We start from the raw sequence: 15,529 nt of genomic DNA on the forward strand, positions 1-15,529 counted from the left end.
GAATGTTGTTTGGTGGGCAACTGTTTTTCGTGAGTCTTACATTCTCCCCATTTTCTCTCATCATAAACCATTGCTTGACAAGTTTACAAACTGCTGCGTTAATGGAAATCTTTGGTGAGACAATGTGATATAGTGTGGCACTCTCTCTCCCTCTGTGTATACATACATATATACATATACATATATATATATACATATAGGGATGCGGGTGGTGCTGTGGTCTAAACCACCAACCCTCTTGGACTTGCTAATCAGAAGGTCAGCGGTTCGAATCCCCGTGACGGGGTGAGCTCCCCTTGCTCGGTCCCTGCTCCTGCCAACCTAGCAGTTCGAAAGCACACCAGTGCAAGTAGATAAATAGGTTCTGCTCCGGCAGGAAGGTAAACGATGTTTCCGTTGTGCCAGAAGCAGTTTAGTCCTGCTGGCCACATGACCTGGAAAGCTGTCTGTGGACAAATGCCGGCTCCCTCAGCCTGAAAGTGAGAAGAGCGCCACAACCCTATAGTTGCCTTTGACTGGACTTACCCATCCAGGTGTTCTTTACCACTTTGTATTTTCCTAGAAAATCTAGAGTTCTAAAAACCAGAGGTCAGACCCAAAGTTTATTTAGATCGCAGTGGGTCTACTCCACTCTTCCCCCAAGAAGGAATGAAGTGGGTGGGTTAATACAAAATAAATAAATAAATAAATAAATAAATAAATAAATAAATAAATGTAACACCTTGCTGCTGGTAAATAAAAATTGCACCACAAGCTGTTAATAGCAGGAATACAGGGAGGGATTTAACCAATAACTCACCCTAGTATTGTGGCCGCATTTACCCAACAGCCATCTTAAGTGAGGGTGTCTGTCACTGTATCTTGAAATGTTGCATAATGTCCAGTAGTACAATTGGTTGTAGAAAGGATATGAAGATACAGCTTGTATTCCCCAAGAGATGCGTAGGCATTGATGATCGTGATGTTGTTGTTTATTGAATTTATACCTTGTGCTTCCTCCCCATGGAGCCCAGGGCAACAAACAGACAGACAACTTAAAAAAACAAAAACAAAGCAAAAGTATTATGTTGGTATAATGAAAGTTAATGTGTAGACTGTTAGGAATGAATTCTCCAAATCTCATCCATCTATCGCTGTGTATAAAGCAGTTTGTTTTAAAAAGAGAATTTAGAGCAGACTTGTTAAATCTTTATAACTGATGTGCGCAACACATCCTTGCAAATTTCAGAGATCATAAAATGAGAAGAAGATCTGGAATATTCAACAGCAGTTATTATTTATCAGTAACTCACAATGATGTTTGACTTCTTAATAATTGACTTCTTCTGCAATTGATGTCGGGCTAATGTGTTGTTAATATTCTAAATATCATTTTATAAAAGAGAAACACTCAACAGAACAATAATAATAATAATAAATGTTAGCCTGAGTGGAATTAACTTTTATGGTCTGTATATTGTCTGTTTCTTCCAGTAGAAGATTAGTATTACATAGGGAAAGCATGAAAACATCCATAAAGCGTAATTTATTTTATGCCATCCTTTCACCTCTCAGCAACATGATACATAATTAGATTTTACTGATGCTAAAATATGGTTTCAGGGTATGGGCTGAAGGCGCATGAGGCCACTATCTTGCTGCGGCTTAGCAGGTCTGGCACTGATCATTGATGGGAGAAATTACCTCCTCAGAACCACATGCCCAGGGTTCCTTGACCATGACAGAACAAAGTTGGTATATAAATGTAAAAAAGAAAGAAAGAAAAAGTTACAAGATTAACTGAGTTTCATTTTTTCCCCATGGTGGAGAATGGTTTAAACATTCCATTTCTTGCACTTCTTTGTTCTGGTCACTGCAATATACAGTGGTACCTCGGGTTAAGTACTTAATTCGTTCCGGAGGTCCATTCTTAACCTGAAACTGTTCTTAACCCGAAGCACCACTTTAGCTAATGGGGCCTCCTGCTGCCGCCATGCCGCCGGAGCACGATTTCTGTTCTCATCCTGAAGCAAAGTTCTTAACCCAAGGTAATATTTCTGGGTTAGCGGAGTCTGTAACCTGAAGCGTATGTATCCCGAGGTACCACTGTATCTTGGAGTGACTTTTCCCTAACAAGTGGCTGTCAGAGTTTAGTTAGCCCTTAACCACCATTCTATCCTTTATCTCTTACTGTCTTTGGGGACACTATCTGCATTGTGTCAAATGTTGCCGTTCTGCTTGCGCAACAGACTTCCACTTGCACAATGTCGCTTTACCTCAAAATCTGCTCCAGAGGGTTGGAAGACCTCTTAAAGAAGATTTCTTTGAGGGAGGGGACGCGAGGAGAGAAGAGGAAGGTGAAGTCCCATTGCATGAGTCAAACACTGTTTATGTGAGATCAATCAATTTGTAACTTAAGGATTAACTCTGTTAGCGTTAAAGTCAACTAGCCAAGATGGGTGGAGGTGTTGCTTAGCAGCCAGGAAGAGTAGCATGATCTTCACTGAGGTGGCACATGCCCTGATTGGCTGCATAGTTCTGAGTGGGTTTTTCCTCTGTATGTTGAGTTGAATGTATTCCTGCTATGTACAAGGCCTTAGAATAACAAAAATCTGTCGGTTTATTTCTCCTCAGATTATATACTGTTTTGTTCAGTTTCCTTAGTAAAGTGAATACTTTTCTCTTTGGACTCTCTCTGCGTTATTTAAGAGACTCTGTTAATAGTCTCTGCAGTGCTGGATACAACCTGCTTTGTAATCCACTTTGAATCATGTATCCACTTGTGTGTTCAGACCTTTAAACCTCCCCCTTAAATAAATTCAGATAAAGCTCAAATTTTGGTTTGGTTTTGGCAGAATTTAGGCCACATCTTTATTAATTACAGCAAGTGAGTGGTTGCATAGGCTCTGGTTCGACTAGCTCCCTGCCATGAGGGTAGCGCTGACCCAGGGTTCCAGCATAGGTCAGACTAGGGTGAACACCTGGATAAGCGGAAAGCCAGGAACAGGCTATCTCTGCCACCCAAATGTCCCCCTGGACTCAGGCTCGGGCACAACCCCCTCTCAGGGGTTGACGAAACCATCGAGTCCATGGATTCCTTTAACAGAATACCCTTCACATAGGGATGGTGAGAGCGTTCTCCGATCCCTATCACCTGAACCAGAGCCTATCCGCAACCTTACAAGTTGTGATGATTTGCTACGTGGCAGGCGAAACCCAAATGGCAACAGCCAATCAGCCAAGTGGGGAAAATTCCTGCCGTGCCCCTGTCCCAATAGCAGACAACACATGACGGCATAGCAAGGTCAAGTGCAAAGCCCTAAAAGTGGGGAGAGGTGGGCGGGTGTTCCGATGCACGCACTAAAAGAGGAAGCTCTGGATCATGTGCATAGGTATATATGGGTCCCTTGATCCATTTAGCATGTGTCCCATTGGCCTGATTAAACCCAGCATCAACCAATTGGGTGTTGTGGCTATTCAATCGAACCCACCCACAACACAGGGTTTGGTTGCCAGGTCTCACCACAACACGTGCCCTCTTTAAGGGAGGACCCAATTTCTAATAACTATTGCCAGTGTGAGAGTTGAGACACTGCTTGCTTCCCGTAACCAAGTCACATGAAGGAGGAAGCAGAGCTTTATTTATTATTTCTCTGATAAACAATAATAAAACATAATGGCTTAGAAAGGACACCATGCATTATCTATTTCACCCTTCAACCTGTGACTGCATGTTACGTTTTGGAACAAAGTAAGAGAAAATGTTGAACAATTTGGGCTCACATTTCATAGTTCAGAGAGTCACATAAAATTCCTGGAAAGTCACATTAGAATGAAATATGGGAAAGAAGCGATAGAACATCTTTAAAAGCAAACGTAAAAAAGGGAACTGCATTAGATTTATTAATATTATGTTGCGCAACTTCTCATTCCAATGGGGGAGGGAGGGTGAATTTAGGATTTCTCTCTCTCTCTTTCTCCCTCTGTGCTTTTTTGAGTGCAGCAGCATAGGCTGGAAACACCAGTTCCTCTTGCACGTCAATATATTGACTGATTGCTGTTAAACAGCTGCTGTTTTGAGTTGCCAGGTCTCCAAGAGGGGCCTTGTGATGCCAGAAGATTGGCTCTGGTGATAGCAAAAGTGGAGACTGTGGATGATGGAAAAAAATAATAATGCAGGGTCTGGGGCTGTTCAGTCCAGATAAAATGATGCTTGCTTCCATCTGGCTGAAAGTTCTATTGATCCCAAGTGCTGGTTCATAGAGTTGGTAGCATTTGTCCTTCATGGGTTATTGGCCCATGCACCCTGGCCTTGGGACTCTTGCCTGTCTGCGATTACCATGTTTCTTTGCGCCACATGCATTTGCTGCATGTGCTATCATTCCCCTTTGCTACCCTTTCTTCTCCCTTGCCACCTCCTAGAGCCATGACCACCAACCTGGTCAATGATCAGGTCTGCAATGATAGGAGTTGGGGTTTAACAACTACTGGCGGGTGCCATATTGGCTATCCCTTTCTAAAGGAACCAGCCTGTTTTTCTGTGTTCAGTCTCATTGTAAAGATATGCTTATGTGCATTTATTTATCTACAGTGGTACCTCAGGTTAAGTACTTAATTCATTCCGGAGGTCCGTTCTTAACCTGAAACTGTTCTTAACCTGAAGCACCACTTTAGCTAATGGGGCCTCCCGCTACCGCTGCGCCGCTGGAGCATGATTTCTGTTCTCATCCTGAAGCAAAGTTCTTAACCCGAGGTAATATTTCTGGGTTAGCGGAGTCTGTAACCTGAAACGTATGTAACCTGAAGCGTATGTAACCCGAGGTATCACTGTATTTAGAAGGTTGAGCAACTGCTTGATCTCTAAGAGGTGTGCAATATAGAAAATGTGGTGCTAGTGGCAGTCAGGAACCACATTCCCTTCCTTTTTCAGGCAGGCAAGAGCATGGATGCAGTAGTTATGCTCTTTTTACAAAAGTTTCCAAGTTCTTGCAAGCTTCAAGGCCTTGGCCATTGCGGCAGAGCCAGAGTTTAAATTTGTGCCTTTCTCTCTTCAGAATTACGCTTCATTGTAGAGGAGCAGAGGAGCACGGCGTGACATGACCTGTGACTTTGCAAAACAAATTGCCGGAGACTGGGCAATCATCAGAAATAGCGAGTGGCTCAATTGAAATGCTTTTAGTCCATCTCCGAGCGCATTTGTTTCATTACACACAGCCAGCTGCGTCATTAACATCTTGTTCCATGCTGAAATTTGCTCTAATATACAGGCCAGACTAACAAGAAAAAGTATGCGGGGCTAGTTAGGCTTTTGCTTTTATGAAATGTTTCTATGGTGTCTGCTGCATTTGAAATGCCACGAAGAGATGGGGGCTTAGGACTTTTTGTCCTCAGATAAATCCATTCCAGGAAAGTGATAAGCTTCTCATTAAAGCAGCTACAGAGCACATCTCAACAATAATTCCTTATGTGTTGGTGTGTGTGGAAGTCTTGCTATCAGACATACTAAACAAGGAGAGAAAAAGTCTTCATTTTTAATCCTCTTCCACTAACTTGTTTACCAGTTTAAAGGACCCAGTACAGAGAAGGCAGGCACTATTTGCAATCTGTTGATGCAGTAATTTTTAACTCTTTTACTGTTGATGCAGTAATTTTACCAGTACAGTGGTACCTCGGGTTAAGTACTTAATTCGCTCCAGAGGTCTGTACTTAACCTGAAATTCTTCTTAACCTGAAGCACTACTTTAGCTAATAGGGCCTCCCGTGGCTGCTGCTGCACAATTTCTGTTCTCATCCTGAAGCAAAGTTCTTAACCCGAGGTACTATTTCTGGGTTAGCGGAGTCTGTAACCTGAAGTGTATGTAACCTGAAGCATATGTAACCCGAGGTACCATTGTAAGAGTAAAATTAATGTACCCTGTATTGTTACTTAAGTGTAGGTGGGTTCCCATGAGGCAAGACACAGTGATAACAACAAGAACCTTTACTGAACAGAACTGGACAACAAGGGCAAAGCATCTGCTTATATACATTTCTGAAGGCCTAGGCCACTCCCACTCCCACCATGATTGGCTGTCTAAGATTCCAAGCTGCGAATCATGACTCAGAGTTTAAGAGCCAATGGCAGAGGCCAAAATCCTGAGATGTTCTGTGATTGGATATCAGGTATCGAATCAGAACACAGGGGCTCAGATTCCTTAGTCCAGACTCATGCTCAGGCAAACACAGACCACTGAATACATAACAGTTATGCTATGCTTTAAGAGGAGTACAGTGATATAATCCATTTGAGGACACTGGTGGGCATGCTTTCAACAAATCCAATACAGTGGTACCTCAGGTTAAGTACTTAATTCGTTCCAGAGGGCCGTTCTTAACCTGAAACTGTTCTTAACCTCAAGCACCACTTTAGCTAATGGGGCCTCCTGCTGTTGCCGTGCCGCCGTAGCATGATTTCTGTTCTCATCCTGAAGCAAAGTTCTTAACCTGAAGCACTATTTCTGGGTTAGCGGAGTCTGTAACCTGAAGCGTATGTAACCCAAGGTACCACTGTAATCAAATTTCATATGGAGTGGGGGAAGTAAACAGTGCTTCAAATGTGAGATGTAGGCACCTAGAAATTGCTGGATATTCATGAAGATGGCATGAAATCACTTAGTCCTAATCCTTAATCTGTATCACTCAAGAGGGTTAGGATAAACCAAGGTCCTATCTGCCAAGTTGTAGTAGTGGCCGGAGGCTCTGTCACTGTTGAGGCTAATGCTGTGTTCATTGGGTTGGCTCCATAGGAATGGGGGATGAATTCAATTCAGTTTATAGTTAAAGGCAAGCCTACACAACTCACACTTTCTGAAACCAAAAGAGCACCCTTCTTCAAAATTTGCACTTCTCTTAACTTTTCAGCTCAGTATTCCAGCCAAGTAATGTGCACCACAATTGATACATTGGGGTAAAGTGTGCATAGAATTGCATATATTAGTGAAGATGATATTTTAAAAAATATGTTACATTAGAGGAAATGCTTTTCAAAAAAAAATGTTTGCATTAGTCAAAGCTGCATACAAAAATGTGCATATTAAGAAAAATGTGCATTAAAAATGCTGATAAATTTTCATGAGGAATTTCTTTGTAAAATAAATAAATAAATAAATAAATAAATAAATAAATACCCAACCTGATGTGGAAATGTGGAGAACTAAATTTAAGAATGTGAACCTGTGAGAAATGACCATGGCACAACTGCTAGTGGCAGCAGTTCCCCCAGTGGCAGTAGCCTATGACAAAGACCTAAAGTAGGGCACTTTGGGGTGAAGCTGGAGTGGGCTGCTGTTGCCTTTGGATCTGCTAGAAGGGTCCAGTCCTTGGGATGCTCAGTTACAGCTGCTCTTATTTGCCATAAACTGAAACAACAGCAGCAAAACAGAAAAGGGGAGTCTGAAACGAACTGGAGGTTGCTCGCTCCCGGGCGGTTTGGTTGGCACATCTCAGTTTGCTCTTCAAGCTCACTTGGATGCCATGGCAATTCCTTGCCCAGTCAATGTGGACAGAGGCACAGCTATCTTATTACTGCACAGCAGTTATCCTTCATATGGGGGCATGGTGCCAAATGTTCCTGTCGCCTACTTCTATTCTGGGCACATTAAGTGGAATGCCAGAAGGAAGGCAGCACAAAGCAAACAAACGGTGCTGGTTGACAGTAGGTCACTCTGGCCAGAGTGCTTCTCTGTAAGCTTTATGATAATTCAGTAAGTTTCTGTCACCTGCTCCTATAATGTTAGTGTCACAATCATTCCCATAGAAATCACTGCTTAAAAACACAGCAATGAACATGTGGTTGGCTTGACACTGTAGCTATAGCATGTGCTATTTGCTTGCTTGTTTTCTGAAAAAAAAGAGAAAATATTTGTATTACGATATGATCATACACCTTTCCACTTGTAATACGTTACACAGCACCAAAATATCAAAATAATCTTCTTCCCACCCATTACAGCTAAGGTATAGGCCCCTACAGGGATACGGGTGGCGTTGTGAGTTAAACCACAGAGCCTAGGACTTGCCGATCAGAAGGTCGGCGGTTCGAATCCCCGTAACGGGGTGAGCTCCCATTGCTCGGTCCCTGCTCCTGCCAACCTAGCAGTTCAAAAGCATGTCAAAGTGCAAGTAGATAAATAGGTACCGCTCTGGTGGGAAGGTAAACGGTGTTTCCGTGCACTGCTCTGGTTCGCCAGAAGTGGCTTAGTCATGCTGGCCACATGACCCGGAAGCTGTACGCCGGCTCCCTCAGCCAGTAAAGTGAGATGAGTGCCGCAACCCCAGAGTCGATCACGATTGGATCTAATGGTCAGAGGTCCCTTTACCCTTTACCTTTATAGGCCCCTACAGGTAAGCATACAAAATATATATGCAAAAGAACAGCAAATCTGGATCTGAGGAATCAGAAGAAACAACAGACAGTCCAGCAATATGCTTGCCATAGTGCTCCACAATAAAACAAATGCTCTATTTAAAAAAGATAAATAATTTTAATCAATTCATTTTAATTCTGCTATTACTCCAAGGAGTTCGGGGTTGCATACATGCTTCACCACAAATTTTGTTCGCACAATAACCCTGTGAGGTAGGCCCTGCTGAGAGGTAGCAATTAGCTCAATGTGATTAACTTCACAGTCGCATGGGGATTTGAACCTGTGACTCCCTGAGCCTTGTCTGTCTATGAACCTATACACACACCCCTAGCTGGAGAAAGAATGCCCACCCTTTTAAAGAAGTAGGAAACAGAAGAGTTAAGTGCTTTTAGTTTCTGGATGTTAACAAATTGCTGCACTAATTGATCCTGAGGTGTAATTATAACTGCAGCTTTCAAATGCCAGATTACCTAGTGGCAACAAACATAGCCACTGGATCATGAAGGCTGTAATGAGATTAAACTGCCCTGTCATAAAATTAACTGATTATAAAAACCATACTGTCTGCTTAAGGCTAAACAAGTAAAGGGGGAAAAAATTGCTTAGCAAACACTGTGTTGTGTCATTGTTGAAGGTGAAGCAGAGCTGAGGCTGTTAATGTCAAAGCTATGGCGATTTTGTCTGGTCAGAGGTGGGAATATGTTCTGCCTCCCTCCTCAGATTTTATCCAGATTTCCACCAGCCAGATATCAAGGTTTTTGAAGTTCAGAGGCAGCCTACACCAACCAGCTCCTGTGCTTTGGAAGTGTTGAAGGGTAATAACTACCAGGATACTTTGCTTGAAGCAGGTCACATGCAGTTAACTCCCCTTGCTAGTTGCCCTTTGAACTTCTCTGTCTCTGCAGCCCGCCATGTCTGTATTATTACACCTGAACTTAGCCAAAAGGCTAAGACGTGGTGCTCGCTTTGGCAGCACATATACTAAAATTGGAATGATACAGAGAAGATTAGCATGGCCACCACGTCTATATTATTGACTGGTGGTAGGAGAACTGAACAGATAGCATGGGGAAGCCATACAATTATATTACGATACACTTATTTGACTGTTGGGCATTCAACTTGTGGGTTCAGGCTAGGGATCTTTGAGTGTTCATAGTTATAAACTGCAAAACCTTGGGCTTCCATGAGGTCAGTATAAACACTCAAAAACCCCAGTTTAGCTACTGGGCTGGTCCATCTAGTGCAGTATTATCTATGCTGACTGACCCCACCAGGCATGCTTGGAGATACTGGGAATTCACCTGGGACCTTCTGCATGCAAAACAGATGTTCTTCCAACGAATGGCTCCTGTGTAGTGATGCAAGTATATTTCTGTAAAGGCTAGAGGTGGGAAAATCTGTCAGTTTCCATTTCTCATTTCTTGGTCTTAAGTTCAGTTCTCCAAATATAGTGGTACCTCAGGTTACATACGCTTCAGGTTACAGACTCCGCTAACCCAGAAATAGTGCTTCAGGTTAAGAACTTTGCTTCAGGATGAGAACAGAAGTCGTGCTCCGGAGGCGAGGCGGCAGCAGGAGGCCCCATTAGCTAAAGTGGTGCTTCAGGTTAAGAACAGTTTCAGGTTAAGAACGGACCTCTGGAACGAATTAAGTACTTAATCCGAGGTACCACTGTATGTGTAATAGTTAGTGATTTTTAAAAAAGAAATCCTCAGCATTCTCATGCCCATTTCTCCTACCATACACGTTTTTTGTTTTGCAATTTTGCTTACGAGACACGTTTTTGTAAAACAGTTTTCTCCAACATAATGCATTTTTGTACGTTGTTTTTCACCAGTAGGTGCATTTTTGGACCTATCACTTGGTGGAAAACTGCGTTGCAAACTTGAGAAAGGCAGGAAATTTGATGGATGGCTGTGTTTAGGTTTGAGTGCAGATTAGCTAGATACAGATAGGTAGCCGTGTTGGTCTGCCATAGTCAAAATAAAAAAATTCCTTCCAGTAGCACCTTAAAGACCAACTAAGTTAGTTCTTGGTATGAGCTTTCGTGTGCATGCACACTTCGAAGAAGTGTGCATGCACACGAAAGCTCATACCAAGAACTAACTTAGTTGGTCTTTAAGGTGCTACTGGAAGGAATTTTTTTATATTAGCTAGATAGGCATTTAAATTTGAACTGCACTGATTCCTCCCTTCTCTTAGCAAAAACCTTATGATGTTGCTTTGACTTTAACCCGCTGTTCACCCAGCAGTCTCTGTAAGCCTCTTGTCCCATCACATAGTTTTTTTTATTTGCACTTCATGTACGTATATGGCTCTTTGTTAAAACGATTATATATATTCATTTGCCAATTAACTTCAGATTCGAGCAGCCCCTAATTCATGTTGCAAGCTCTGTGGAATAGCTGAGAAATGGTTATGAATGAATATGTATGGCCAGAGTGGCGAGCACAATTAATGTACTTAAAGATGTTAAGCAGATGTTTGTCATTAAGTTTGACATTGTGGGAGTATTATACACGCTGTAATCAGTGCTGAATACTGTACATTTTAATCAGTCTGATACCGAAAAACACAAACTGGAGAAAGAAACAATAAGAACACAAAATAAGCATAATATCCAAAAGGGATTTGTAAAGTGAAAAAGTTCAAATGAAATACAATCTGCAATCTCTACTAATGCTGGTACCCTAATTAAAACAATCCCTTTGAGGCAGGCTAGACCAGAAAATAATTGATTTAGATATTTTCAGCTAAAGATGCCTTTAGTCCAATCCCTTAATGCAGAGCCCATGAGGGCGAAAGCAATTATTTTGGTCTTCCTTGCACTTTTAAATAGTATATAAATCTCCAATTATCCACCCCCGCCAATCTATATCTTATTTGTCTGGATGTGATATTTCACACTGACCTTTATTGAAGGCTCTGAGATGAGATTAAGCGTCCTATGGATGTGCAAAAAATCTTGTCTCTCTCCTAATCAAAATCCATCCAGAAAGGGATGGTTCAGATTTTGGCAGCTTTAACAAGAGTTGCAGCATCTTGCTGATCATCAGTGCCTCCTTCATTCACCACTTCTTCTGATTAAAAAAAGAAACATAGCTCATGTTTCCAGAGCACTTTGTTTGCAAAAGTCTGTGATATTTTTAACTTTTGAGATAGGTTCAGGAGAGACAGTGCTCTGCTAACTGAGCTCTAATCATTTGTGAGGCATGCCAAGTCTTCTTGGCAACACCCGAGAAGGAAAAGTGATAAACCTAATGACCCAAAGTCTAACAAATGCTTTTTGGTGTTGCATTTCTGCATCTTAGGAACATACGCTGGTTTTATACTGAGTAAGACCATTAGTCTATTTAGCTCCGTGCTCTCTCGGTTAAGTGGCGGAGCTTCATGCTCTGGCACTGGGAAGCAGGGGGCAGGGCTGGCACGCGTCTTGGGGGCATGGCGTGTACCCTGGGGGTGTGGTATGTATCCCAGGGGTGTGGCGTGCCGCCCACAGGGCATGGCGCATGTCCTGGGGGCGTGGCACCCAGAGTGGGCGGGTGCAGCCGCAATGACACCCCACCAGGATCGCGCTGCTGGGGGCGGTGCACTCCCCCCGCCCCCCTCTTCCTCCGCCAGTGTCTAGGTTGACTGATCGTGACTCTCTGGGGTTTCACGCAGATAACATTCCCAGAAAAGTTTTTAGTGTTTGATTCTTAATACAGTGGTACCTTGGGTTAAGTACTTAATTTGTTCCGGAGGTCCATTCTTAACCTGAAACTGTTCTTAACCTGAAGCACCACTTTTGTTTCCTGCTTGGCAGGGGGTTGGACTCGATGGCCCTTGTGGTCTCTTCCAACTCTATGATTCTATGATTCTATGATTCTATGATTCTTTTAGCCAATGCGGCCTCCTGTTGCTGCCGCACCGCCGGAGCCCGATTTCTATTCTTATCCTGAAGCAAAGTTCTTAACCTGAATCACTATTTCTGGGTTAGCGGAGTGTGTAACCTGAAGCATATGCAGAACCCTTCCAGTCGGGATTCAGGCCTCACCATGGGACTGAAACTGCCTTGGTCACACTGGTTGATGATCTCTGGCGGGCTAGGGACAAAGGTGAGAGCTGTTTCCTAGTTCTGCTGGATCTCTCAACGGCGTTTGATACCATCGACCATAACATCCTTCTGGACCATCTTGAGGGGCTGGGAGCTGGGGGCACTGTCATACAGTGGTTTCGCTCCTTCCTCCTGGGCCGTGTTCAGAAAGTGGTGGTGGGGGATGAGTGTTCAGACCCCTGGGCCCTCACTTGTGGGGTGCCTCAGGGTTCCATCCTCTCCCCCATGCTTTTTAACATCTATATGAAGCCGCTGGGAGAGATCATCAGGGGATTTGGACTGGGTGTCCATCAATATGCAGATGACACCCAGCTCTACCTCTCTTTCAAATCAGAACCAGTGAAAGCGGTGAAGGTCCTATGTGAGTGCCTGGAGGTGGTTGGAGGTTGGATGGCGCCTAACAGATTGAGGTTGAATCCTGACAAGACAGAAGTACTGTTCTTGGGGGACAGGAGGCGGGCAGGTGTGGAGGATTCCCTAGTCCTGAATGGGGTAACTGTGCCTCTGAAGGACTAGGTGCGCAGCCTGGGAGTCATTTTGGACTCGCAGCTGTCCATGAAGGCACAGGTCAAATCTGTGTCCAGGGCAGCTGTTTACCAGCTCCATCTGGTATGCAGGCTGAGACCCTATCTGCCTGCAGACTGCCTCGCCAAAGTGGTGCATGCTCTGGTTATCTCCCGCTCGGACTACTGCAATGCGCTCTACGTGGGGCTACCTTTGAAGGTGACCCGGAAACTACAACTAATCCAGAACGCGGCAGCTAGACTGGTGACTGGGAGCGGCCGCAGAGACCACATAACACTGGTCTTGAAAGACCTACATTGGCTCCCAGTACATTTCCGAGCACAATTCAAACTATTGGTGCTGACCTTTAAAGCCCTAATCGGCCTCGGCCCAGTATACCTGAAGGAGCGTCTCCACCCCCATCGTTCTACCCGGACACTGAGGTCCAGCACCGAGGGCCTTCTGGCGGTTCCCTCATTGCGAGAAGCAAAGCTACAGGGAACCAGGCAGAGGGCCTTCTCGGTAGTGGCGCCCACCCTGTGGAATGCCCTCCCATCAGATGTCAAAGTGATCAACAATTACCTGATATTCAGAAGACATCTTAAGGCAGCCCTGTTCAGGGAAGTTTTTAATGTGTGATATTTTAGTGTATTTTTTTTTTCTGTGGAAGCCGCCCAGAGTGGCTAGGGAAACCCAGCCAGATGGGCGGTGCATAAATAATAAATTATTATTATATTACATAACCTGAAGCGTATGTAACCCGAGGTACCACTGTAGAAACCTATTATTTGTGGTGCAGTATCCCTTTTGCTTATGTTTATTTTTGATCCTGATTTATCATGTCCAATGGCTAGTCAAGGTAAAGGAACCCCTGACCATTAGGTCCAGTTGTGGCCGACTCTGGGGTTGTGGCGCTCATCTCGCTTTACTTGCCGAGGGAGCCAGCGTACAACTTCCAGGTCATGTGGCCAGCATGACTAAGCCGCTTCTGGCGAACCAGAGCAGCACACAGAAACGCCGTTTACCTTCCCGCTGGTGCGGTACCCATTTATCTACTTGCACTTTGACGTGCTTTCGAATGCTAGGTTGGCAGGGGCAGGGACCGAGCAACGGGCGCTCACCCCATCGTGGGGATTCGAACCGCCGACCTTCTGATCGGCAAGTCCTAGGCTCTGTGGTTTAACTCACAGCACCACCCGCGCCCCTTCCAATAGCTAGTACAATAAAGTTTTTTGGATTGTATAAGTGTTTGATGTTGTATTGTGTTTTTGCTATTTTTTTTTTGTTGGGAGCCACCCAGAGTGGCTGGGGCAACCCAGTCAGATGGGCAGCATATAAAAAATAAAAACAATTCTAGACCTACCTGGAGCTGCTGTGGATTGAACCGGGAACCTTTTGAAGGCAAGGTGGGTGCTCTGCCTCTGAACTACAGCCCCTTTCCCCAAGTGTGTGACCTTATTTGTAAGGATGCCAATGGGCCACAGATCCACTTTCCTCTGACAATGGGAGCTCCTCCACCCCACTCCCAGACAGCTGCATCTATTGCAGTTAAGGATCGGAGGGTGTTTTCTTCCTGGCTATTAGAGCACGTTGCATGTCTTTTCAGCTGGTACGTTGTAGGAAATGGGAGCAGGCAGAATGGCAGGAGCAATGATACGGCACAGGGAAACCTAATGCTGGGCTGTTTTTGCCAACATGTAGTCTACACTGGTCTCAGTGATGTCAATATATCCTTTGCTCGCCCATAAGCAGGAGATCAGCATGAATTGTCCAGATGCAAAGGTCAGGTGTATTTGAGTGCATTTGCCACCTCCAGGTCACAGCCCTTTGCCTTTGCAAAACATGGCAAGTCCAGCTCTTCCCAGTCAACATCCCTGGTTTTCTTTACAGATCTTTGGTGTATAGTGAAAAAGGAGTGAGGTTTATTAAACACTTCAGCCATTGCATTTCTTTCCTGAATGAGGCAAAAAATACCTAAGGGAATCCTAACTTGCCAAGCCCTGTATATTTGCAAAACTGCCACCTCTAATAGCTAGGTGGCAGCATTCTTGAGTTATGTTTGAACAATAACATACAGTGGTACCTCGGGTTAAGTACTTAATTCGTTCCGGAGGTCTGTACTTAACCTGAAACTGTTCTTAACCTGAAGCACCACTTTAGCTAATAGGGCCTCCTGCTGCTGCCGTGCCACCGGAGCATGATTTCTGTTCTTATCCTGAAGCAAAGTTCTTAACCTGAAGCACTATTTCTGGGTTAGCGGAGTCTGTAACCTGAAGCATATGTAACCTGAGGTTCCACTGTACACGGTTGGTGTAAATTTGCTTTTTTTCCTGGAGGTCTGTCCAATACTTAGAAATTTCTTAGGGTGTGTGTGTGTTTGTGTGTGTGTATGTATGTGTGTGTGTGTGTGTGTGTGTGTGTGTGTGTATATATATATATATATATATATATATATATATATATATATATATATATATATGCTTTCGTAGATTTTCACGGGTACAGGAATGCAGGTTTTGGTGTCTTCGGGTGTCTTCCCGTG

At 43.9% G+C, this 15,529-nt stretch overlaps 2 long non-coding RNA genes across 3 annotated transcripts in view; one reads left to right on the forward strand and one right to left on the reverse strand.

Annotated features, from left to right (window-relative positions):
• Nucleotides 1-15,529, forward strand: part of LOC309533387 — a 40,980-nt gene that overhangs the window by 7,224 nt on the left and 18,227 nt on the right. The window lies entirely within an intron of this gene.
• LOC309533382 lies at nucleotides 7,241-14,525 on the reverse strand. The gene is made up of 3 exons (XR_014220193.1): nucleotides 14,351-14,525; nucleotides 11,299-11,467; nucleotides 7,241-7,858 (listed from the first exon to the last, which is right to left on the reverse strand). It is a non-coding gene; the product is annotated as an uncharacterized lncRNA (long non-coding RNA).

Source organism: Podarcis vaucheri (genome assembly GCF_965113315.1).
Source record: "Podarcis vaucheri genome assembly, chromosome: 5".
Classification (NCBI taxonomy): Eukaryota; Metazoa; Chordata; class Lepidosauria; order Squamata; family Lacertidae; genus Podarcis; species Podarcis vaucheri.